The sequence below is a fragment of the Erpetoichthys calabaricus genome, chromosome 1, assembly GCF_900747795.2.
Source record: "Erpetoichthys calabaricus chromosome 1, fErpCal1.3, whole genome shotgun sequence".
NCBI lineage: Eukaryota > Metazoa > Chordata > Cladistia > Polypteriformes > Polypteridae > Erpetoichthys > Erpetoichthys calabaricus.
The window spans coordinates 109,730,393-109,750,873 of NC_041394.2; the positions used below are offsets into that span (position 1 = coordinate 109,730,393).

General features: G+C 37.3%; 1 protein-coding gene across 1 annotated transcript in view; it reads left to right on the plus strand.

Annotated features, from left to right (window-relative positions):
* LOC114654568 (potassium voltage-gated channel subfamily A member 5) overlaps positions 1-20,481 on the plus strand; it is a 131,617-nt gene that overhangs the window by 4,201 nt on the left and 106,935 nt on the right. The window lies entirely within an intron of this gene.

Consider the following 20,481-nt stretch of genomic DNA (forward strand, 5'->3'; position numbering starts at 1 on the left):
AAAACTGGACCACTTTTCAGCTAGAATGACACAGGGAGAATGTGCAAAATAAACTTTGATGATGTTTGGTGCAGTTTTTGAACCCAGGATAGTAAGTCTGTGAGGCAGTAGTGCTACTCTCTGTGCCTCCCTCAGTGTGAAATTAAAGCACTGAATTTCTTCTTCTTTATATTAAAATTTTGAATAAGTCATAAGGGAATCTAAAAACTTTAAACAGATTGGATCTGTGGCTGTTTGTCAATAAGGAAGGTCTTGATTACTAATCTAAAAATGTGTACTGCTTTATTAAAACAAAAGCAGCTAATGACTGTAAATGTGAGGAGACGTCCTAATGCCAAGCACAGACTCATATTTATGAAGTAATACCTTAAGAATTATGTAAGATTCCGTGAAACAGTTAGTACTGGAAGTTTGTTAAAAGAAAAATGCAGTAACTCCAAGTAAATGCACAGTAGGTGGTCTTTTGAAATTTCTTTGTCAACAGAATAACTCACTGACAAAAACTGTCCCTGCTACCTACATAAATGGTAGTCTAGAATTTTATTTTATCCATTTATCCATCCTATATACAGTACACTAAACAAGTTTTTCAGTCAGAATCTCAAGAAAATAAGAAACATTTCAGTGACAAAATATATTTGTTAGGAACCAGTTGTAAATGAGATACAGTACCAACCAATCTCTGAGCGCTTTCTCAAACACACTCAAGTAAGGGCAAGTTAAGGCTGTCAGGCATGCAATTTTTGGTTTTGTGAAAAGATGAAGGAAATACACGCAAACACCTGGAAAACATCCTGCCTTCACAGAAGACACACCAATGAACAATCAGCATACACTTGTATGACTGTAATGGTTACCTTCTCTACAACCATGCTGACCAGCTTCTAATTTAATAAGTGTAAGTTTCTGTATGTTCATAACATTGTCAAACCTACTTAATTCAATTCAGAGTCCTGAGGAGCACAGGCTATTCTAGCAGCATTATGAACAAGGCAGGAACCAGACCTCAATAATGCACCAGTAGATCACAGAGCCCACTCTCGTGTACAGCCACATTTGGACCAAATATAAGTTACCAGTTAACCTAACACACACGCTTATTAGATGTGTAGCTAAAACCCGACTACCTGGAGAAAAACCCACACAAACTCTAATAGAACATGTAAAGTCAACATGGTTAATTGCCAGGTGACATTTTTAACACACAGAATGCTGGATGCATGAATCGATAGCACTTATTATTGTGCTAATGTGCTACTCACATATATAATTTATATTTGGTAAATTTCATAGACAAGCACAACACTGGAAAGTGAGGTTCCTAATCAAGAGCAGCCTTTGGGGGTGGCAGGTGGGGCAATTGCCCCAGGCCCTGTGCCTTAGGGGGCCCCGTTTTTGAGGTCCATGTGTCCTATTCGAGTGGATTTGTCAAGTTATATTCTTCAGTTATATTTTAATAACTGTTATCTTGCAAAAATTTAGCTGCATACTGTAATGAGAAAATCCAGTGTATGTTAATATTATTTTTATTAAATTCGTGTGCAAGTTTATACAGTCCACACATACCGGTAACAGCGTTTGACGTAACCGGCCCCGCTTGGGGTTGGTCAGCCCTAGGCCCACCACACCCCTTAGGCCGCCTCTGTTCCTAATCTTCAGATTATGTGTACAAAAATAGGAAAACATAAAGGTGAATTTCATGAGTCACAGTTATCAGAAAAGAACTTTTCATAATGAAAATGTGATGTTTTGGGATTGTCCAGAACCAATACTGGATGCTTATTTTGTGGAAGAAAGTGGTTTTACAGAGTGAAATTCTTTTTCAAGACTTTGACATCTAAGTTTATTGCAGGTGTTTCCTACTTAAGATTATAATCTTATCCTACAAGTGCTGTTTACTTGTTCTACAATTGCTTTCTTTCAATATTTTGATTATCTTGTATTGTTGACTGCGGTGGGTTGGCACCCTACCCGGGATTGGTTCCTGCCTTGTGCCCTGTGTTGGCTGGGATTGGCTCCAGCAGACCCCCGTGACCCTGTGTTCGGATTCAGCGGGTTGGTAAATGGATGGATGGATGTATTGTTGAAGTGCAAGGAAGTCCAGCGTTGCAAATATTCATCACAACTCTCACTTTGAGATTGACATTAAACTTAGAGTGAATTATAAAAAGACAGAAATTTTTGATTCTACTGCTGTATGTTTCACAGGCATTTTCTAGTACTTTGGCAGTTATGTACTGCATAATATTTTGTGATATGTTCTATATGTAGATTAAGGAGTTATTTTATTCATTTTATGAATTGCCTTACAATGTATTAGACAGAAGAAACAAAAATTCCAACAATGCCACTTCCATCCATTTATGCTCCATATCAATACAAATTAGTTATGGAGAGCTATATGAATAAAAAGCCCACTATACTGTAGTTCTTTCAGTATGCTGAGACACCAGGAACCTAACAGAATTCTGTTTTGTTTATTTTAATGCAACAGGAATGAATTATTGTCAAACTCTAAACAAGTTAGAAAATGTATACATGGTATAATATATAGGTGCATTGGAGGGCTCTGTGGGCACTGTAGTCCTCAATGGACTGAGTTTAGTAGGTGAGTTCTAGAACCTTCTCAATCCATATTAGGACTGCAAGGGCTAAAGGCTATCTCGCCAGGATTGGGTAAAAGGCTGAAAACAAGACTGGATAGGACTCTCTCTCTCACTCTCACTCACACACTCCATATTCACACAAAGTGGCAGTTTGCAATTCTCAATTAACATAACCTAAATCAAATTTACAAAAAAAAAATTTTTGTAATTAAATCCTTCTTTCATGGAGCATGTCTGGCCGTTGTAATTTTCATGAAATGGTGCTTGTAAAGCTGTTCAGTTATAGCAAATATTAGGGAATAACTGAAGTGAATGGCAGACTTTATTACGGTGACTGACCATTATGGATACCAGGCAATTATGGCACTCTGATGGCAAATTACAGGGTAACACTTGTGTAGCATGTGTACCCACACATAAAGCCTTATTCACTTAACACCTCTCATCATTATTAGAAAGGGTTCAGAGCATGGGAAAAAAAAACACTTTCACAAGGAAACATATATGACTGTACAAAGAGCTTGAAGTTGGAACAGATAAATGACAGTATACTGTCTGGTTTTATGTGCTTCTTGGTCCTTCTCGTACTGCTATTCAAATTTAACACAAGTTCCTAAACTAAGCAGAGTTCCACTTTGGAGTTTTGTGCGATGTTGTAAATGTATTGTGACAACACTACAAAACTGTATTAGATGGGTAGGCTGTTAAAACTGGTACATATTGATATATCAGCATGAAATTGGTACTGTCCCTTTCACCGCGACATCTGGTCATCCTAGTAAATCATAGTGTTAAGGAAATAGTTAACCATTATAAACTGGTGTGTGGCTGGTTTAGTGTAAAGTTAATACTGAATAAATGTTTATTGGCTTATGTACCACAGGGTCCTTTATTGAGATAGATAGATAGATAGATAGATAGATAGATAGATAGATAGATAGATAGATAGATAGATAGATAGATAGATAGATAGATAGATAGATAGATAGATAGATAGATAGATAGATAGATAGATAGATAGATAGATAGATATTGTTTTGTATTTCTTGCTTGCTTGAATTTTATACTTTTCCACTTTGGAAGATCATTTAACTTATCTGTTATGAGTTAAAGCAACAGGAGGACTGTTTTACTGATGTGCTGAGTCTCTTAATGCTTGTGCTCAAACCTCACGAGTTCAGGAAGCATCCCGTACATGCTCAGCCAGTTTCCTACCCATGTACACAATGTACTGGTGTTTCAATAACTTCTGTTGGGGGGTCTGATTGCAGTCAGTAGCAGCTATTGGAGGTGAAAACCGACAAAATATACAAAATGTACAACTTGGTGTAACTGCTGTCAAGATAAAATTGATACAGTAAACTAATTTGTAGCTGAAGCTGCACAGAATGTTTCTTTGATTTAAGGTAGACGAGACTGCAAATTCTCAAATGCTTTCAAATTGAGGATTTTAAAACTGTGCACAGCACAATCTGTTCAAGATATCTCAGCCAAAACTGAACTCTTGTTGTTTCATGCAGACAGACAGAGGGACAAAAAGAAAGACAGACACACATGGACTGTCACAATAGGTGTTTTACGCATTATATGCTGTAACAGGTAGAGGGTGCTATCGCTCCCTTGAATCCTTGTTCGAGACGCCAGACACCAGATAAAAGTCCAATATGACTTTATTTTATAATAATAATGTGCACCAAGCACTCTACACTCCACTATACTCATATAATACACAATAATACAATCAATAATTAATCCTCCACTCCCAGACGCGTTGCCACCCTTCCACCCAGCTCAGCTCAACGTCTGGGATTTTCCCCAATCCTTTTATAGCCCTTGACCCGGAAGTGGTTCTATCCCTCAGTTCATGTGACGTTCTATCACTTCCGGGTCAGGTAAAAACTTCTCCTTTTCTTCAGCCCGGAAGTATATCATTTCTTCCGTTCCCGTGACTTGGAAATACTTCCGGCCTATACGGAAAGCATAAATCCCTGGGCCTCCCTTCAGCGAGTCCTGGAGGCCCCCATGGCATCCAGCAGGGCTGTGAAGAAAAACTCCAAGGTCCATGATTCCCTGCTGGCATTCGGGGCACCTCCATGCTGCAAGGAGGGCTCCATCTGGCGGCTTGGAGGTGTTGGCCGGAATATATGGCCGGCAATCCTTCACAATGCAAACACACTTAAATAGCTTTGACCGTTCCTTTCTGACAAATTTTTAAGCAAAGTAAAATATCATTTTCCCACTGCATAATGGAAGTTGGAACAGGATTCTTCCAACTGAGTAAGATTAGAAGATGAGTAAATAGTGTAATAGTAGATATCACAATACATTTTTCATAACAAAATGTTGCTCCAACTGGTGGGACTCCAGATAATGCTGTCAGAGGATATGAAATAATACAGTAGTAAATCTAAGTATCAGCCAAATAACCAAAGATTTCCAATATCATCTCCATGTGCAACATTTCCAGACATATAGTGTGAGGTAGGGGCTTGATGATATTTTTAACAATTTGGGTCTTGTACTGGGCGTAATGTTTGTTTAGATAGATGCATACAATGTACATCTTTTAACTAAAGTACACCATAGTTTGCACACATTGATAAACTGTGTATTTTGTCAATGGCTAAATTCCATTCAAGGTCTGAGATTGTGATTAAAAGGTCCAGTTCCAACTGTTGACTTAAACCATCTAGGGGTGCACTCTCGAAAAATGCTGGTAAAGTCTAGAAGTTCTCCCTAACGTATATCTTCATCATCAATAGACAGTAAAGTTTCAACTATTGATGTTATTGGAAGATTAAGAAGGGTAGGAAGGTTTTCTTTATCCAAGTTTCTAATTTGAATAAGGTAAAAGTAATGTGCTACAGGAAGATTTTATTTAAGGTGTAACTGTTCAGGATGTAAACCTTTTGTCAATATAAAGGACTATAAAGGCCCACATACCAAAAAACTACCACAAGTTCAATAGAGTATAGTACAGATTAATTCTAGATGTATTATATGATTATCATGTATGGGAGCAATTGACAATTGTGTTTTAACATTTAAATGTTACCTACAATGGCATCATGTTTTGAGAGAATGTTGCAATTATGGGTAAATTGGCGTAATTCATAAAGTTAGGAGAACAGAGGAAGTTATATAGTGAAAAGATTGAACAGGAATCTATTTCCATGGTTAACCAAGCAGGTACACGTTTCTTACTTGCCATTTCCTCCCATTGCCTTTAAGTGCATTTATTCACAATCCACTGTGATCAAATGGTGGTGAGAACTGGGTCCAAAAGAAATGTTGGGACTCCAAACAGGTCATCCCATTTAATTTGTTAAAGAAAATAAAACAATATAAACAGATGATGGTGTTAGATAACTAAAATATAGGTTGTAGCCTTCTCTTAATTGCAATAACGCTGCTTGGTTGAGCCTGTCCTTCTCTCTGGCTCAGATCAAAGTGAGATGCCACCCACCTGAAGATGCCCCACTTTATAGGACTGCCCCAGAAGGGGCGGAGTCATTTGCCCTACCTGAGCATCTTCTCAGAGCTCTGGAGGTAGAAGCAGGTGAAAAGTGTCATTAGTGACAGCACTCACTCTCATTGATATTGGTATTACATACCTCAGCTGAGCAACCCTCCTACATGCGTGAGTAACACCACTAATAAAATTAGAAATTAGATAATACTGTCCCCTGTCTAATTAAGGTCTTTGCAAGATGTCCTTTTTATATATGGTATTTTTGCAAGTGAAGTGAAAGAAATGGCAATTGTACAGTATTTAATTAAAAAAAAAAACATTTGTTAATATATACAGTATAGGGAAACTGCAATACTGTTATTACACAAACAACTAAGGTCTGTGTAAGATTATTGTATTTTTAAATGAATAACAAACACACTCCCAATATAATGTCACATATTGCAAATAGACAGATCAGTCCAACTAGGAGCTCCTTTCTGTTCCTGCATCTCTAAATTCATCCAACTCTGACATGAGTAGCCATTTAATGGCCCAAAAGGGTATAATGTCAGGGAGATTTCATAATTACTTCACTTATTGCAAGAGGTCCTTCACAGCAATACAACCATTAGGCTATACCAGCCCTTGATTTCCTTGCACCTCTGTGTTTAATATTTCAGGCCTACAGGTCTTGAACTGTCTATATTATCAGTAAAGAGCAGGGCAGCTGCAGGCCTATCCAGTGAATTACTGTTGCCATCTAGTAGTCTGGTGGACTATAGTCTGGCCTTGTATAGACCCACCTGTGCTATTGCCAATCCCATTTTTAAACTGTGGAGTATCCTTTATTTTAAATCAGTTTATTTAGTGTTCCTATTAGTATTACAGGCACCTCGGAGTGTCTTTTTACTGATCTGGCTTTTTTTAAGCCCTTTCACCTTATCTTTGCCTTCCTGTTTCTCCTTTTGCCCCTGTGTATTTGTAATTTAAATGTGAAAGGAATACACTGAGTTAGATTCAATGACAGTGACAGCTTTGCGTGGAATATTCAATTTATTTTAGTTATGAGCCTTCTGCTGTTAGAGAAACCCAAAGAGGTTACGCATCACCTGTGTAAAAGACAATTAGCAATGTCTTCTTTAGATCTATTTCTTTAATGAGAAGTCAAGCAAAATGACACCTTTTATTGGCTAACTAAAAAGATTACAATATGCAAGCTTTCGAGGCAACTCAGGCCCCTTCTTTAAATCAACCTTCAAATATGGAGAAGCTGTGCACAGTCCAAACAGCATCAATATAAGTCTACTGGCATGGCATAGACCATGCTTAGGACTGTGATACTCAAGTTTACATTAGATTAGATTAAATAAATTTTTTTCTTCCCATGGGGAAATTCAGATGCATACATCAGCAGAAACATAGAAAAATAGGAAACAGACTCACAGGACAGATAATACAGCCTAACAATCCATCAATCAATCAATAAAAAAATTTAATGAGTACATCGGGTGGAGGCATTGAATTGCCTGATAGCAGAGGGCAGAAAAGACCCCCAAAAGTGCTCTTAGCACTCTGCAGTGGAATGAGCCTGTGGCTAAAAGTACTCCAAAAGAGCACTTCTTGGAGGGGATGGAGGAGATTTATTTACGATGGCATCCAATTTTGCCACCATCCTTTTTTTCCACAAAGGCTTTCAGTGCTTCCTGTGTGTCTTTTTTGATAAGTTTGTTCAAGAATGGTGCTTCTTTTGAGTTCGGGTTTCCTTCCCAGGAGACAGCAGCGTAGAACACCACAATGGCTACTATGGACTGGAAGAACATTTCCAGCAGCTTTCTTCATACATCAATAAGCCTGAGTTTCACTAGCTAGTACAGTCTGTTCTTTCCCTTCTTGTACAGTACCACTGTGTTGTTAGACCAGTCCTGTTTGTTCTTTATGTGAATCCCCATGTTCTTGTAGCTCTGCAAGCACTTCTATATCCTCCTCCTGAATTGGTGACTACTCTCAGAGGCTTCTTGGCACACTGGAAGTCCACCATCAGCTCAATTGTCTTGCTGATGTTGAATTGCAGGTTGCTGTCGTTGAATCATAAGACAAAGTCCTCCAGAACCTTCCCGTACTCTGACTCATCCCCATTATTAATGCAGCCTGTGATGGACGAGTGAACTGAAACTTTTGGATGATGGAAAGCGTTGGTATTGTGCTGGAAGTCTGTTGTGTAGATGGTAAACAGGAAGGGAGACAGGGCAATTCCCTGAGGTGCTCCAGTATTATACATCACCATCTCTGACAAACAGTCCTTCAGCCTCACAAACTGCTATCACAAACGTTTGGTCAGGTAGTCCATGATCCTGGTGATTATCTGACCATCAAGATTCAAAACCTTGAGCTTTTTTTCCCCAGTCAATGAGGTAGAATGGTGTTAAAAGCACAGGAAAAGTCAAAGAACATTATCCTGACTGTGGCACCAGATTTGTCCAAATGGGAGTAGACTTTTTGGATCACTAAAATGAGGGCATCCTCCACACCTATATGGGTCTGATAGTCAAACTGCAGAGGATCCAGATGTTCTAAAATCAGGGGTTATAGCTGTTATAGGATGAGCCTCTCAAAGATCTTCATGATATGCTAAAATATCAAACGTGGAATCCAAGGAGTGATGCTATTTTGTAGGTACCAGATAAGACACTGTCTTGGTCAAGCTACCAAACAACATATATAAAACAGCAGTGTACTATATGGCAACTGCATTAAAGCTACTTTATAAAACTACTTTTAATTTCTGTCTGTAAAGTATCATTCATCCACTACTGCACTTTAGCCCTGTAAGCAAAGTTTAAACTTATTTTAGCTTAGTAATTTCTCAGCCACCTAAGCATACATTTCAGCCACCTAAAACTAAACTTTGTATTCTTCTATGCTAACATTCAACTACAGAATACTATTTATTGTTAACCTGTTTGTAAAAACACAATTCCATTATTCACTTTTCTTTAAAAATTGGACAGTAATCCAATGCCCTTTTCAGTTTGCTGCTCAAGCTTACATAGGATAAAAGCACAGTGAGAAGTTGCTCCTCCTCTGGGCGCATAATCCACTGACATATAGCTATGCCACTTTCTATATTTAGTGAAAAATTAAGCCATTGCCTTATGGTAAATCAACATGGTAAGATATTAAAAACAAGCAATCTGTAGTCTTGTGCAGCTAGCATTTAGTTGTGCAGAGGTCATCCCAGGAGGATGTCATGTTTTATGCTGCAGCCTTGAATTGATGTTGCTATGACAACTACATATAATGCTGCTTTTGTGCTGTACTTTGTTTATTTTTATTGAAACATTTATAAATGGTACTGAAAGTATTCTTTTGACATGAGTTGGTTTAATAAGAGGGTATTTCCAAGTTATTGTATTTTCCTCTTTTTAAACAAAACATGTTATTCTTTTATGTATTTGTTTTTAGTGATATGGCTTTTTTTGTTATTCTGCTGTGTGCAAAAACTCAAACTTTTTATGTTCCTGTATGCTATGGCTTCCATCCGCAGCTTAAAGATGCACATGTTTGGTTAACTGGATGTTTAAACTTTATGCATGTGCCAGCATACGCTGCGATAGGTTGGTGTTTCATCAATGACTGGTTCCTTTATGGTAGCCAAACTTGGTGGGTTAACTTCTAGCTTCTCACGGTCCTGCATTATAACAAGAAGGTTAAGATGCTACATAAACAGATCTCTGCATTTGTGCTTGGAATGACCAAATCCGTAAAAACTGAATATGTCATATTGTCACAAGTGGGGAAATAAGTCCATTTTCTTCTTCTTTTTTATTTTTCAATGATATGTCATTTAAAGAGTGTTGGATTATAAATATGTTCAATTTACAATGAAAATTATTTCAGTCATTTGACAATATAATACAATCTGCTTGTTTTACTGATGCAAACGTGAGTTAGAATGCCTAGTAATTCATGGCAAATTAAGCAGTTAAATAGATAACTCACTTCATTTAGTGTAACTCATTTGCACTTAAATTTCAGTCTTTTAATTAAGAGCAGCCTACTAACTTATTATATATGCTTGGTTTATGAATCCATACAATTTTCTTATTTAATATTATAAGAAGCAACTAAAGCATAATGACTAACATTTCTGATTAAGGCCTGTGCAGGACTAAGGTAGAACATGACCAGTTTAATGGAGTGACTTAATATTACCTAACTTTCTGCCTATTTTCTACCGTGCTTATCCAGTATGTGGGTTTATGTAGCCTGTACCTATCCTAGCAGAATCGGGCAGAAATTTGGAGCCAACCCCACGCACTGTGTTAGTCCGTCAGAGACTACGTTTTCTTTAATTTTTCATTTAAGCTGGCACTTAAGTGTTCAATCTGCCTCAAGAATGATTTAAGATATGAAGAGGTAGAGGAAGTGACGGCCAAGGTGGTAGGGATGAGAACGGTGCCTGTACGCATGCGCCACACGGCTGCCTTGCTGGTCGCTGCCGAGAGTTAATTCTACAATAAAATAACATACAAATAAAAAGAGGAATAACCTTGGAGGTCAATCATCACCCCGAAAGCGGGTAGTAGGCATCATGTAGTATATGTATACCAAAATTCAGGTCAAAAGGTCAAACGGTTTGCGAGCTACATGTGATTTAAAATCCTGGACAGACAAACGGACAGCCATGATAACGTTTTATATAAGAAGATGAAATATTAATCACTCAGTTGTACCTTATCACTTATAAAGTAACCAAGCAGTGAATGTATAATAAGTTTATGAAATATAAACCCTCTATTCAAAATGGTTACCTTTAGGCGTTCTTGTTCAGTAGCTTTAAGGTAGCAAAGTCAACAGGAACAGATGTACATATTGAGAAGGCCAGTATCTCACAAACAGTTGCTGTCAGACAAGGAACTGTCAGAAGGGAAGAAGTTACAGGATGTAAGGAGAGCAGCTCACATTTTGCACAACTGAAGAGCACACATGGTTTATAACAGCAAAATAATAGTCACAAACTATATAATGGGCACAGAAATGGGTGAAATACAGTAGGTAAACTCAAGCAACTTCACTAACAGCCTCAAATAATCAATAAAACAAGTAACTCAACACATGTGACACTAGCCTGGAGCCAAGGATAATTGTCACAAGTCATAGTTTTTTAACATCTGGAGATCTGGTTTTTACTTTAAGAAATGTCTAATTGGTTCGAATTGTTTAATTACCTATGCTATGATTCCATTCTTTCCTTTTTTCCTATTATTTTCAAACAAGTCTTGCCATGTGTTTGGTTTGTGTCCCAGGGTTTATTGCCTTGTTGTGTCGGTTATCTTGCTATTCTACATATAAATCAGCTATAGTTTATTTACTAGTACAAAGAAAAAACACATACTTTCCTGAATATTATATTTGGATTTTAATATTGTATGTGTTGCACTCACCCAATAGAGATAGATCAATTTCAGCACAAGTTATTCCTCACCTGTCATTTCAGTAAAAGTATGTCTGAGAGTGTAACGTTTAATCTTTACCTACTGCCTTGTGCCTTATTGTTTTATTGTAGAAGTACAGTATTTTATAATTGAGTGGTGCTTAAACATAACTTCATGAATCACTAAAATCACTTCGACTTGCACCTATGAGATCCCAAGATTCCCTCAGAAATAACAGCAACCCCTTAAGGAATGCAAGCAGATGTTTATTTATGGTGGGCACACTAGATAGTGCTGTTAACCTTTCCAGCATATCTCACAGATGCATGAGTGGATTGGGATCTGGGGAATCTGGAGGCCAAGTCAAATCCGTGAACTCTTGCTCATGTTCCTCAAATCTTCCTGAACCATTTCTGTAGTGTGGCAAGACACATTATCCTGCTGAAAGAGGCCACAACCATCAGAAAATACTGTTGGAATGAAAGAGTGTGTATGGTAGATAGGTGGTACATATCATTAACAAGAATTCCAGGACCAAAGGTTTCCCAGCAGGACATTGCCCAGAATATCATACTGCCATTATCATCTTCCCTTCTTCCCAAAGCACATCCTGCTGCCATCTCTTCCCCTAGTAAACGGCAAACACACACCCTACAATTCACATGATCTCAAAGAAAATATGATTCATCTGATGAGGCCACCTATTTTAACTGCTCATGGTCCAGTACTAATCCACACATGCCCACTGTAGGCGTTGTTTTGGTTGTGCACAGGGATTAGCAGGGGCGCTCTGACCAGTTTGCAACTATGCAGCCTCATATGCAACAAGCTGCGATACACTGTGTGTTCTGACACCTTTCTCTCATGACCAGCATTAAGTTTTTCAGCAATTTGTGCTACAAAAGATCTCGTGTAGTATTAGACTGGACAGGCTATCCTTCACTCCTCATGCACATCAATGGTCCTTGGGTGCCCATGTCCCTTTCGCCAGTTCACCTGTTGTCCTTCCTTGGAGCACTTTTGGTAGGTACTAACCAATGCATATCAGGAACCCCCAAAATGACCCTCCTTTTTGGAGATGCTCTAACTCACAATTTCGCTCTTGTCAGAACTGCTCATGTATTTACGCTTGCCCATTTTTCCTTCTTCCAAAACATCCCCTTTAAGAACTGGTTATTCTCGTGCTGCTTAATATATCCCACCCCCTGTTAGGTCCCACTGTAACAAGGTAATTCACTTCACCTGTCAATAGTTTTAATGTTGTAGCTGGCTGGCGTATATACCATTTTGCTGTACATTTACAAAGAAATACGGCGAAACCTAGCTGTGTGTAAATTCTCTGAGAATCTACCCATGTTCTAACAATAGCATTTAATAAGATAACAGTTTTATTGCTTAAATGAAGAATGGTAAATCTGTAATATCTATTTCTTCATATTGTTTCTGAAATGTTTTTCTGTATGTGATATTATTATAGTTAGGTTGTATCAATTTAGGCTTAAGTGTAACCACCTTAAGTATGATTCTGTGTTTTTCACATTAGAAAAGAGTATGGAAAACACAAACTGTGAAGACAGTGGTAAAACTGAACTTCTGTACAATGCTGTATATTAAGAATAAGAATATTAAGCCTTGCTGTTATACTGCAGTGGCTGCCTTGTAATCTTTATAGTCCTTTCTTATGTATGATACAGCGAATTCAACAAACAGTTTAATTTTGACATTTGACTATGCTTCTGACATTGAACAGATAGGAGTTCATATATTTAGCATCTCTTAATTTTGATTCTCTTGTTTTGCTTTTGATTTCTTCATCACATCAATGCATAGGCCTGACATGATTAAGGAGCGATCTTCTACCTTGGGAACAACCAATTGTGTGTTTCTGATCTCGACTATTCAGTCAGTGTGTGTTAAATGTCTTCAAGCTTCAAAAAATGTCACTATCTTTTTAGCTAAGTTAATTAGCTTGTGGTCTCAGAAGGATGCTATACTTAAGGCCAATGTAAAATCCATGTTATCCTTGTCATCGGGGGAACAATTCCATGCTTAAGAGCAGAGTTCTTTACATTATACAGGATTCTCAGTGTGTCACCCGAACTAGCTTAATGTAACCCAAGGTTACGTTTGAGCTGTTAAGAGAAGAGACATCATCTTCACTATCAGAAAAGTGCAGAACCCTCCTGGGTTGAGTAGTCTCATCTTTTGGGCTTATAATAGAGGACTGAGGGTCAACATGTAGTGAGAGTTGAGATTATAATCATATCATATAGTTGGGTGGTCCAAATCTGCTTGCACCAAATGTCACTTGAAATATTCTAGTTATATTCCATGCTATTTAATTCATAATTTTATGTAAATGATTTAACCGGGTCATTCCTGTTGTGATAATTCACATAGGTTATATTAATTGAATTAAATAAGTAATTTCCTTCAGAGCTGAATTGAAAGTAGTTTTTTTTTAACTTAAGAATTTGATGCAGATGTTAGTATCAGTTATGAGATCAAAGTAGATTTAGGTTTTTTATTATGTTGAAAATGTAATCTCTTTTTCATTCGTACTATTTGAGCAAACTTAATAAGAATTCCATTGTTCTTGTTAACCGGCATAGTGGTTAGTACAAATTCCTCACATGTCCAAGAAACTGGATTCTATGGCTTAGTCAGAGTTTGCATATTTTGCCATGTTTTGACACACATTTTAATTTGCTTGTGTAGAAAAACATTGCTGAGTTCATTTTTATTAATCCATTCATTTTTTTAACCCACTTATTCAATCTTATTCTCCACGTACAGCTTCATGCACACATTCATATATGCCGAATTTATTGTTGTCAGCCCATTTACCCATCTGGACAAATCAAAGCAAAAAGAACAATTATTTAATGGTAAACTATGAAAAACAAGTTCAGAGAGTGCAAGCAATATTTAACAATTTACACATTACTATTCAGTAAAGCAAAATGGCTTCAATGACAGTTAATCCATCCATCCATTCATTTTCCAACTTGCTGAATCCGAACACAGGGTCACGGGGGTCTGCTGGAGCCAATCCCAGCCAACACAGGGCATAAGGCAGGAACCAATCCCGGGCAGGGTGCCAACCCACCGCAGTACACACACAAACACACCCACACACCAAGCACACACTAGGGCCAATTTAGAATCACCAATCCACCTAACCTTCATGTCTTTGGACTGTGGGAGGAAACCGGAGCGCCCGGAGGAAACCCACGCAGACACGGGGAGAACATGCAAACTCCACGCAGGGAGGACCCGGGAAGCGAACCCTGGTCCCCAGGTCTCCCAACAGCGAGGCAGCAGCACTACCCACTGCACCACCGTGCCACCCATGACAGTTAATTTTCTTCCATATGTAGCGTTATACTCCTGATACTGAAGTCTATAGTGTCATTAAACACATGATTTTTGATGGAGTATTCTGTTTTTTCTGTTATTCCTTCTGTTTCCCTATCTGTTTTTTGCCATGTAGTCCTTATATCTTCATCTTCCTTCAAGCACTGTTCTTAAATTTTGTGGTTAATTAGTTCTTTTCTTTGCCAACATGTATTGAGACATAAACTTTAACAGCTTAACTTGAAAACACGTTTTAAAATTTACAGTTCAGTGTTTTTTTTTTCTCATTCATATACTTGAATCCTACTGAGCACCCAAGCAGTCATGGTGGACATATACCCTCCAAAGTAATTTATTGTTTTTTTCTTGACTTTGTACTTTCTTATTTTTGTTTAGCATAACCTAATGTTGTTAAACCTGTTTAGTATGATAGGAGACACAGGCCTAGCTTTGAAGAATTGTGTGTCAGGCAGGAATAAACCTTGGATTAGGTGTTGGTCCACTGCAGTGCTCACTCATACACATTCACACAATAAGCCTATTTAGGACCACCAAATAGCTGAGTATGCAAACCTTATTGTTGGGGTGAGGTACCAGAGGTTACCTGAACAAAGACCATCCCTAACATGGAGAGAACCTACAAATGCCACACAGACATGCAGGAATCGAACACAGATACTGAGTCTGTAAGTCTGCAGTTCCAACTACAGTAAAACCATGCTGCCCTCATGTTTTTTGTTTGAATCTTGAAATGATTTATAAATCATAGTCTTCAAAGAGTTTAGTATGTAATTTGACATGTTTTTCAATGAAAGAAATTATACATTTCTGCTTGAGCTTTTAGTAAACAACATCAATTTGAACATCTGTATTTTTAAATGTAATCTTCTAGGTATGTAATTTTGCCCTAGATATACTGTATGTATGCTTCAGAAGCATATATGTGCAATTTTTTTTTGCCCAGTCCTTGATGAGATTGATGCAAATTTTTAATCTGTTTTTCATTCATTAGGTATTGGTTTATTTCTAGACTGACTGGGGATTCATGGATTTCTATTTTACCAAGCTATTTTTTCCTCACTGAGGGAAGAGCTGTTTCAGCTTCTCCTTTTACCCTCTAATTCCACTCTAGCGTGACTGTATTTGCATCCCTTGTCTCATGTCTCCATGGTAGCCCATCATTTAATGCTCCTTTTGAATTTAGAAGGTTACAGCTGTGACGCAGATATTAAGAAGCATCTTGCTAATGGTGAGGCTATCTGAAGTAATAGACTTTTCTGAATTAAATAGGATACATTATGTTTGAACTTATGTTTATAGTCTAAAGCAAAATACATTATTTGAGGACTTATGTTTACATTCTAAAAGTAATTCCTTTTCATTGGGTAAAGGTCTTCATCACAGATTTTAGGAATGAAAAGAGACCATGCAGTTCCTTTAGTTCTTTTGTTTAGCAAATGACTAATATGTCCCAACACACCACACAGTCTGTTATCAGATGCTCTTTAAATATGACGTTGGAGTGTCTTCCCAATTCCCATGACCCTTTGTGTGAAGTGTCATAGGGATATGTTGTTTACTATGCTGAATATACTTGCCTTTCATTTTCACAGGTGGATGGTCATGTGTCTCCAAATTTAGCAGGAGGAGTTTTATTAGAATAATTCAATTGAGTTCTTCATTATTTCACATATATCATGGGTTTGTATTATTATTATTATTATTATTATTATTATTAATAATAATAATAATAATAATAATAATAATATAGACGCCATTTTTCAAATTTGCCTAGGTTATCCAGTTGTGCCACAAGTCTTTTTCATTTACTGTCTGTGATCCTGAGCTTCCTGTGAGGCCTACTCATTTCAAATCATCCAACACCACCTCCAACCACATCTTCCCTGGCTTTCTTCTGGGCCTCACCCTCTCCCCATACCCCCCACCACCTTCTTCTTGGTGTACCTCTTCACCAAATTATCCTCTGCCTATTGCTCAACATGCCAAAACCACATTAGCATGTTTCTCCTCAGCACAACACCTATTGCTTCAACACTAGGGTCTTTCCCTTCAAACAGCATTCATCATCTTCTGACTGCATGACGTGCGATATATTCACCTAATCATTCTCATTTCTGTTCTTTCTAGATTTGTTTCATGTTCAGCCCTTGTTGGGCACATCTCACTTCAATACATTTCTATATATTCCTCTATGAGTTAGAATGGTGGACGTTTTCTGGAATTTCTTCCTTGCATCAAACACTCTCCCATCCACTCCTGTGTCTGGCAAGGCACAGCACCTATCTTCACCTCCATTTGCACTCAAAATGTCATATAAAGAGCAGAACTACTGTAATTTTGCCTATTACCACTATAATTGCTGATATCTAAACTGATGCTATGTAGAAACAACGTCAACAGTGAAAATTCTCTTGATCTTCCACCCTACTTAACCACTTTATTCTAGGTTTAAGGAGCTGGATCTATTCCCACTATTATTTGAATGGGGAGTCAGTACATTAATGATAATAATCATCACTGTTAATCATCATCATCATCATCATCATGGCATGGTCATCACACTTTGTGAAATTAGGAGCGTAGGTAAAGGAAAATGGAACAAGTAAGAAAAAAATAAACTTTGGAATTTTTAAACCTACCAGTTGCTTGAATTAATTGCTATTTTTCAGGACTAGATGTTGTAATAAGAGGAATTGTTTTCCACAACCAGAATAATATAATAATTCTAGTTCATGGCCAGTGTCTACTTGCACTAATGTGACTAGGTGCCATTGCTCTACCAATGTGGTGCTTTTTCTTCAGAAGATGTTTCATTAGGAATTTTCCCTTCTAGCCTGCGATGGACTGGCTTCCAGTAAGGGGATGTTCCTGCTTTGCACCTGATAATTGATATGATTAGATAGGCTCTAGTTTCTCTTGGAAAATGGATGGATAAATCTCACCTCTGTGATCTTAAATTTAGCAATAATTTTACAGTCAGACAGTCCTTCTCAAGATTTAAGCATCATATATAAAGATAAGATAACATAATTAAAAGCAGAACAGAAATAAAAGAGTGTTCATGACAACACCTCCACACTAGTTTTTCCCTAGGTAGCTGAAGTGACGTTATTCATTTACTGAACTGGTATCATGGTAACTCTGCCCGTTGTTAACGTGGAAGTAAATTAAATATTGTGTTGCATTTACCATCCCTTGAAGACATCAAAATCAGTGGGGTTTAAATATGTACTGCGTATCTCAACAAGTACAGAGCAAAAGTGGATTTTAACAAAATATGCAGATCTTGAAAGAGGTTTTAGTTTAAGAACTTCTTTCATCGTGTTCCCAGCAGAGAAGCTGCTAGAACTCTCACACTACTATTCCCTCTCCTCAGACAAATGCGTGACTTTCACCTCGAAAGCCGAAATGAGACCAACAGTCTGTTTCCCATCCTCTGAGTCAACCCTTCCTCAAAGATCTGTGTCTTTACTCCCAGAAGAACTGCTTAAAATTATAAAAGTAAGTCATCTTATTAAGAGCTATTAAAGTATGACACTGAATAAGAATATACGCAATTACATACATTCATTCTCAGTTTAGCATTGTGGAGGTTGGAGCCTACCACCTTGTGCAGTAGTAAAAGGTGTCAGGCCATCGCAGGACACAGACACATACATGTATATCTATACTTGACTTTCATTTCTTTGGGGACATGAGAAAAGGATGGGGGTACCCATAGAAAATATAACACAGACAGAGTGTAAACATGCTGACTACACATAAACAACCATTAGGTGTTGGATATTTGATCCTAACCATGGCACTCTCATGCCACACAATCATAAAATGAATCTGTTTAATGTTTTTTTTTTTTTAAATAAGGGAACCAAAACAAAAAAAACAACTGCCTTATACAGTCATTCCTGAAAACTGTTAAGTTTGCTACAAAATTCAGTTCAACTGTTTTTCCCACAGGAGCAAATTTTCTTACTGCTTGTTAATTTCTCATGACTGGCAGGTAAATTGTTTACAAGTGATGGGAAATATGCATCTGTCCAACATTTTTTAAAAAAACCTTCAGTCTTCACTCTTCTTCAAGGGGTCAGCTGTGTGCTCCGAGTGAAGTGACCGCATCACACACAAATTACATCCCATCCCTTCAATGCTGTTCATTAAGAAGCATTTTAATGCAGGATTTGGTAGTGAAGCATGCCTTTCAAATGCCATAGAATAAAAAGGAAATCTCTGATGAGTTTAGGAAGCAAATCCTTAAAAATGACCAAGATGAAATTTTCATTTTCAATATCCTGCTGCTTGCTTTAAGTATTCACAGGGTTAGAATGCTTTGATAGGATTAATAAAAATAGGCTGTCGATGTTAAGAAAAGAAATCATTAAATTAATACAATGCTTTATGAACATCATATGAAGGAAAATGGTGAATGGTAGGAGTAATCCAAAAGTCACTGGACTCACTTTTATATGGAGGCAGTGAAATTGAGATTAGTGTTGAAGTCACAAACCTCCATTGCTCTGAAGATGCAGATTTGAATGACATGTTTGCAAAGTTAACTGTTGTGAAGTTGTAACAATCAAACCTCTTTACTGTTTGTTTAAAGGCAGAATGGAAAGGTTGTCTCCATTTTTATAAAATGGAGCTGGGGGATTGTTCTTATAATAGAAAATTAAATTCATTAGTCACCTGGGAAAGCATTTGCCATGGTGTTTGAGACGAGACTGTGAAAGAAAATAAAGGCGATCAAGGGGTAATGTAGTTATTTAGGGGAAATATAGATATTGCGTATAAAGTGTTTTGGTATGCTTTCCACATTAAAATGTAGCATTTATCTTAGAAGTAGCATGAAGAGACTGCTGCAACAGATAGTTATTTAGATAGAATTTTCTAGGTGGTGATTTAAGAAAGTGGAAACTGCCACACTTGACAGTTGTCACGTACACAGAAATTTCACAAAAGGCTAAGAGCTGATCTTAAGAAATACTGTGAAGGACAAGCATGTAGTGGAATGAGACTTTTACTTAGGTGCACAAACTAGTGAACCAATCAGAGTAAATATCAGATATTGAGTGAGCATTAATTCAGCACTTTAAACTCAGTTGTCTATAAATATGGGACTCTGACTTTGCTCTGGGACTTTCGCTTTTTTTTTTTTATTTTATTGATTTTATTAAAATCAAATAACATTCCATACAAATAAATCAATTTTTACAAAAACAGGTTTGAAACAAATCAACCCCCACCCCTGGGAAAGAGAGCTTGGTCAGCAGTATAAAACTTTAAGCTAGTAAAAATAAGTAAATAGATAAATTAATAAATGAATAAAGATAAATGGAGTAAAAAAAAAAGGGAAGAGAATCTGATTTCTCAATTTAAATGCTTATTCTGTTATTGATTAGATCCTGCCAGGTTTTGAAAAAGTTCTGCATAGATCCTCTAAGTGAGAATTTGATTTTTTCCATTTTAAAATAGTATACAACATCAGTTACCCACTGACTTAAAAGAGGAGAGTTAGGATTCTTGTAGTTGAGCAAGATAAGTCTACGTGCCAATAGTGTAGTGAAGGCAATCACAGTTTGTTTGTCCTTCTCCACTTTAAGCCCATCTGGGA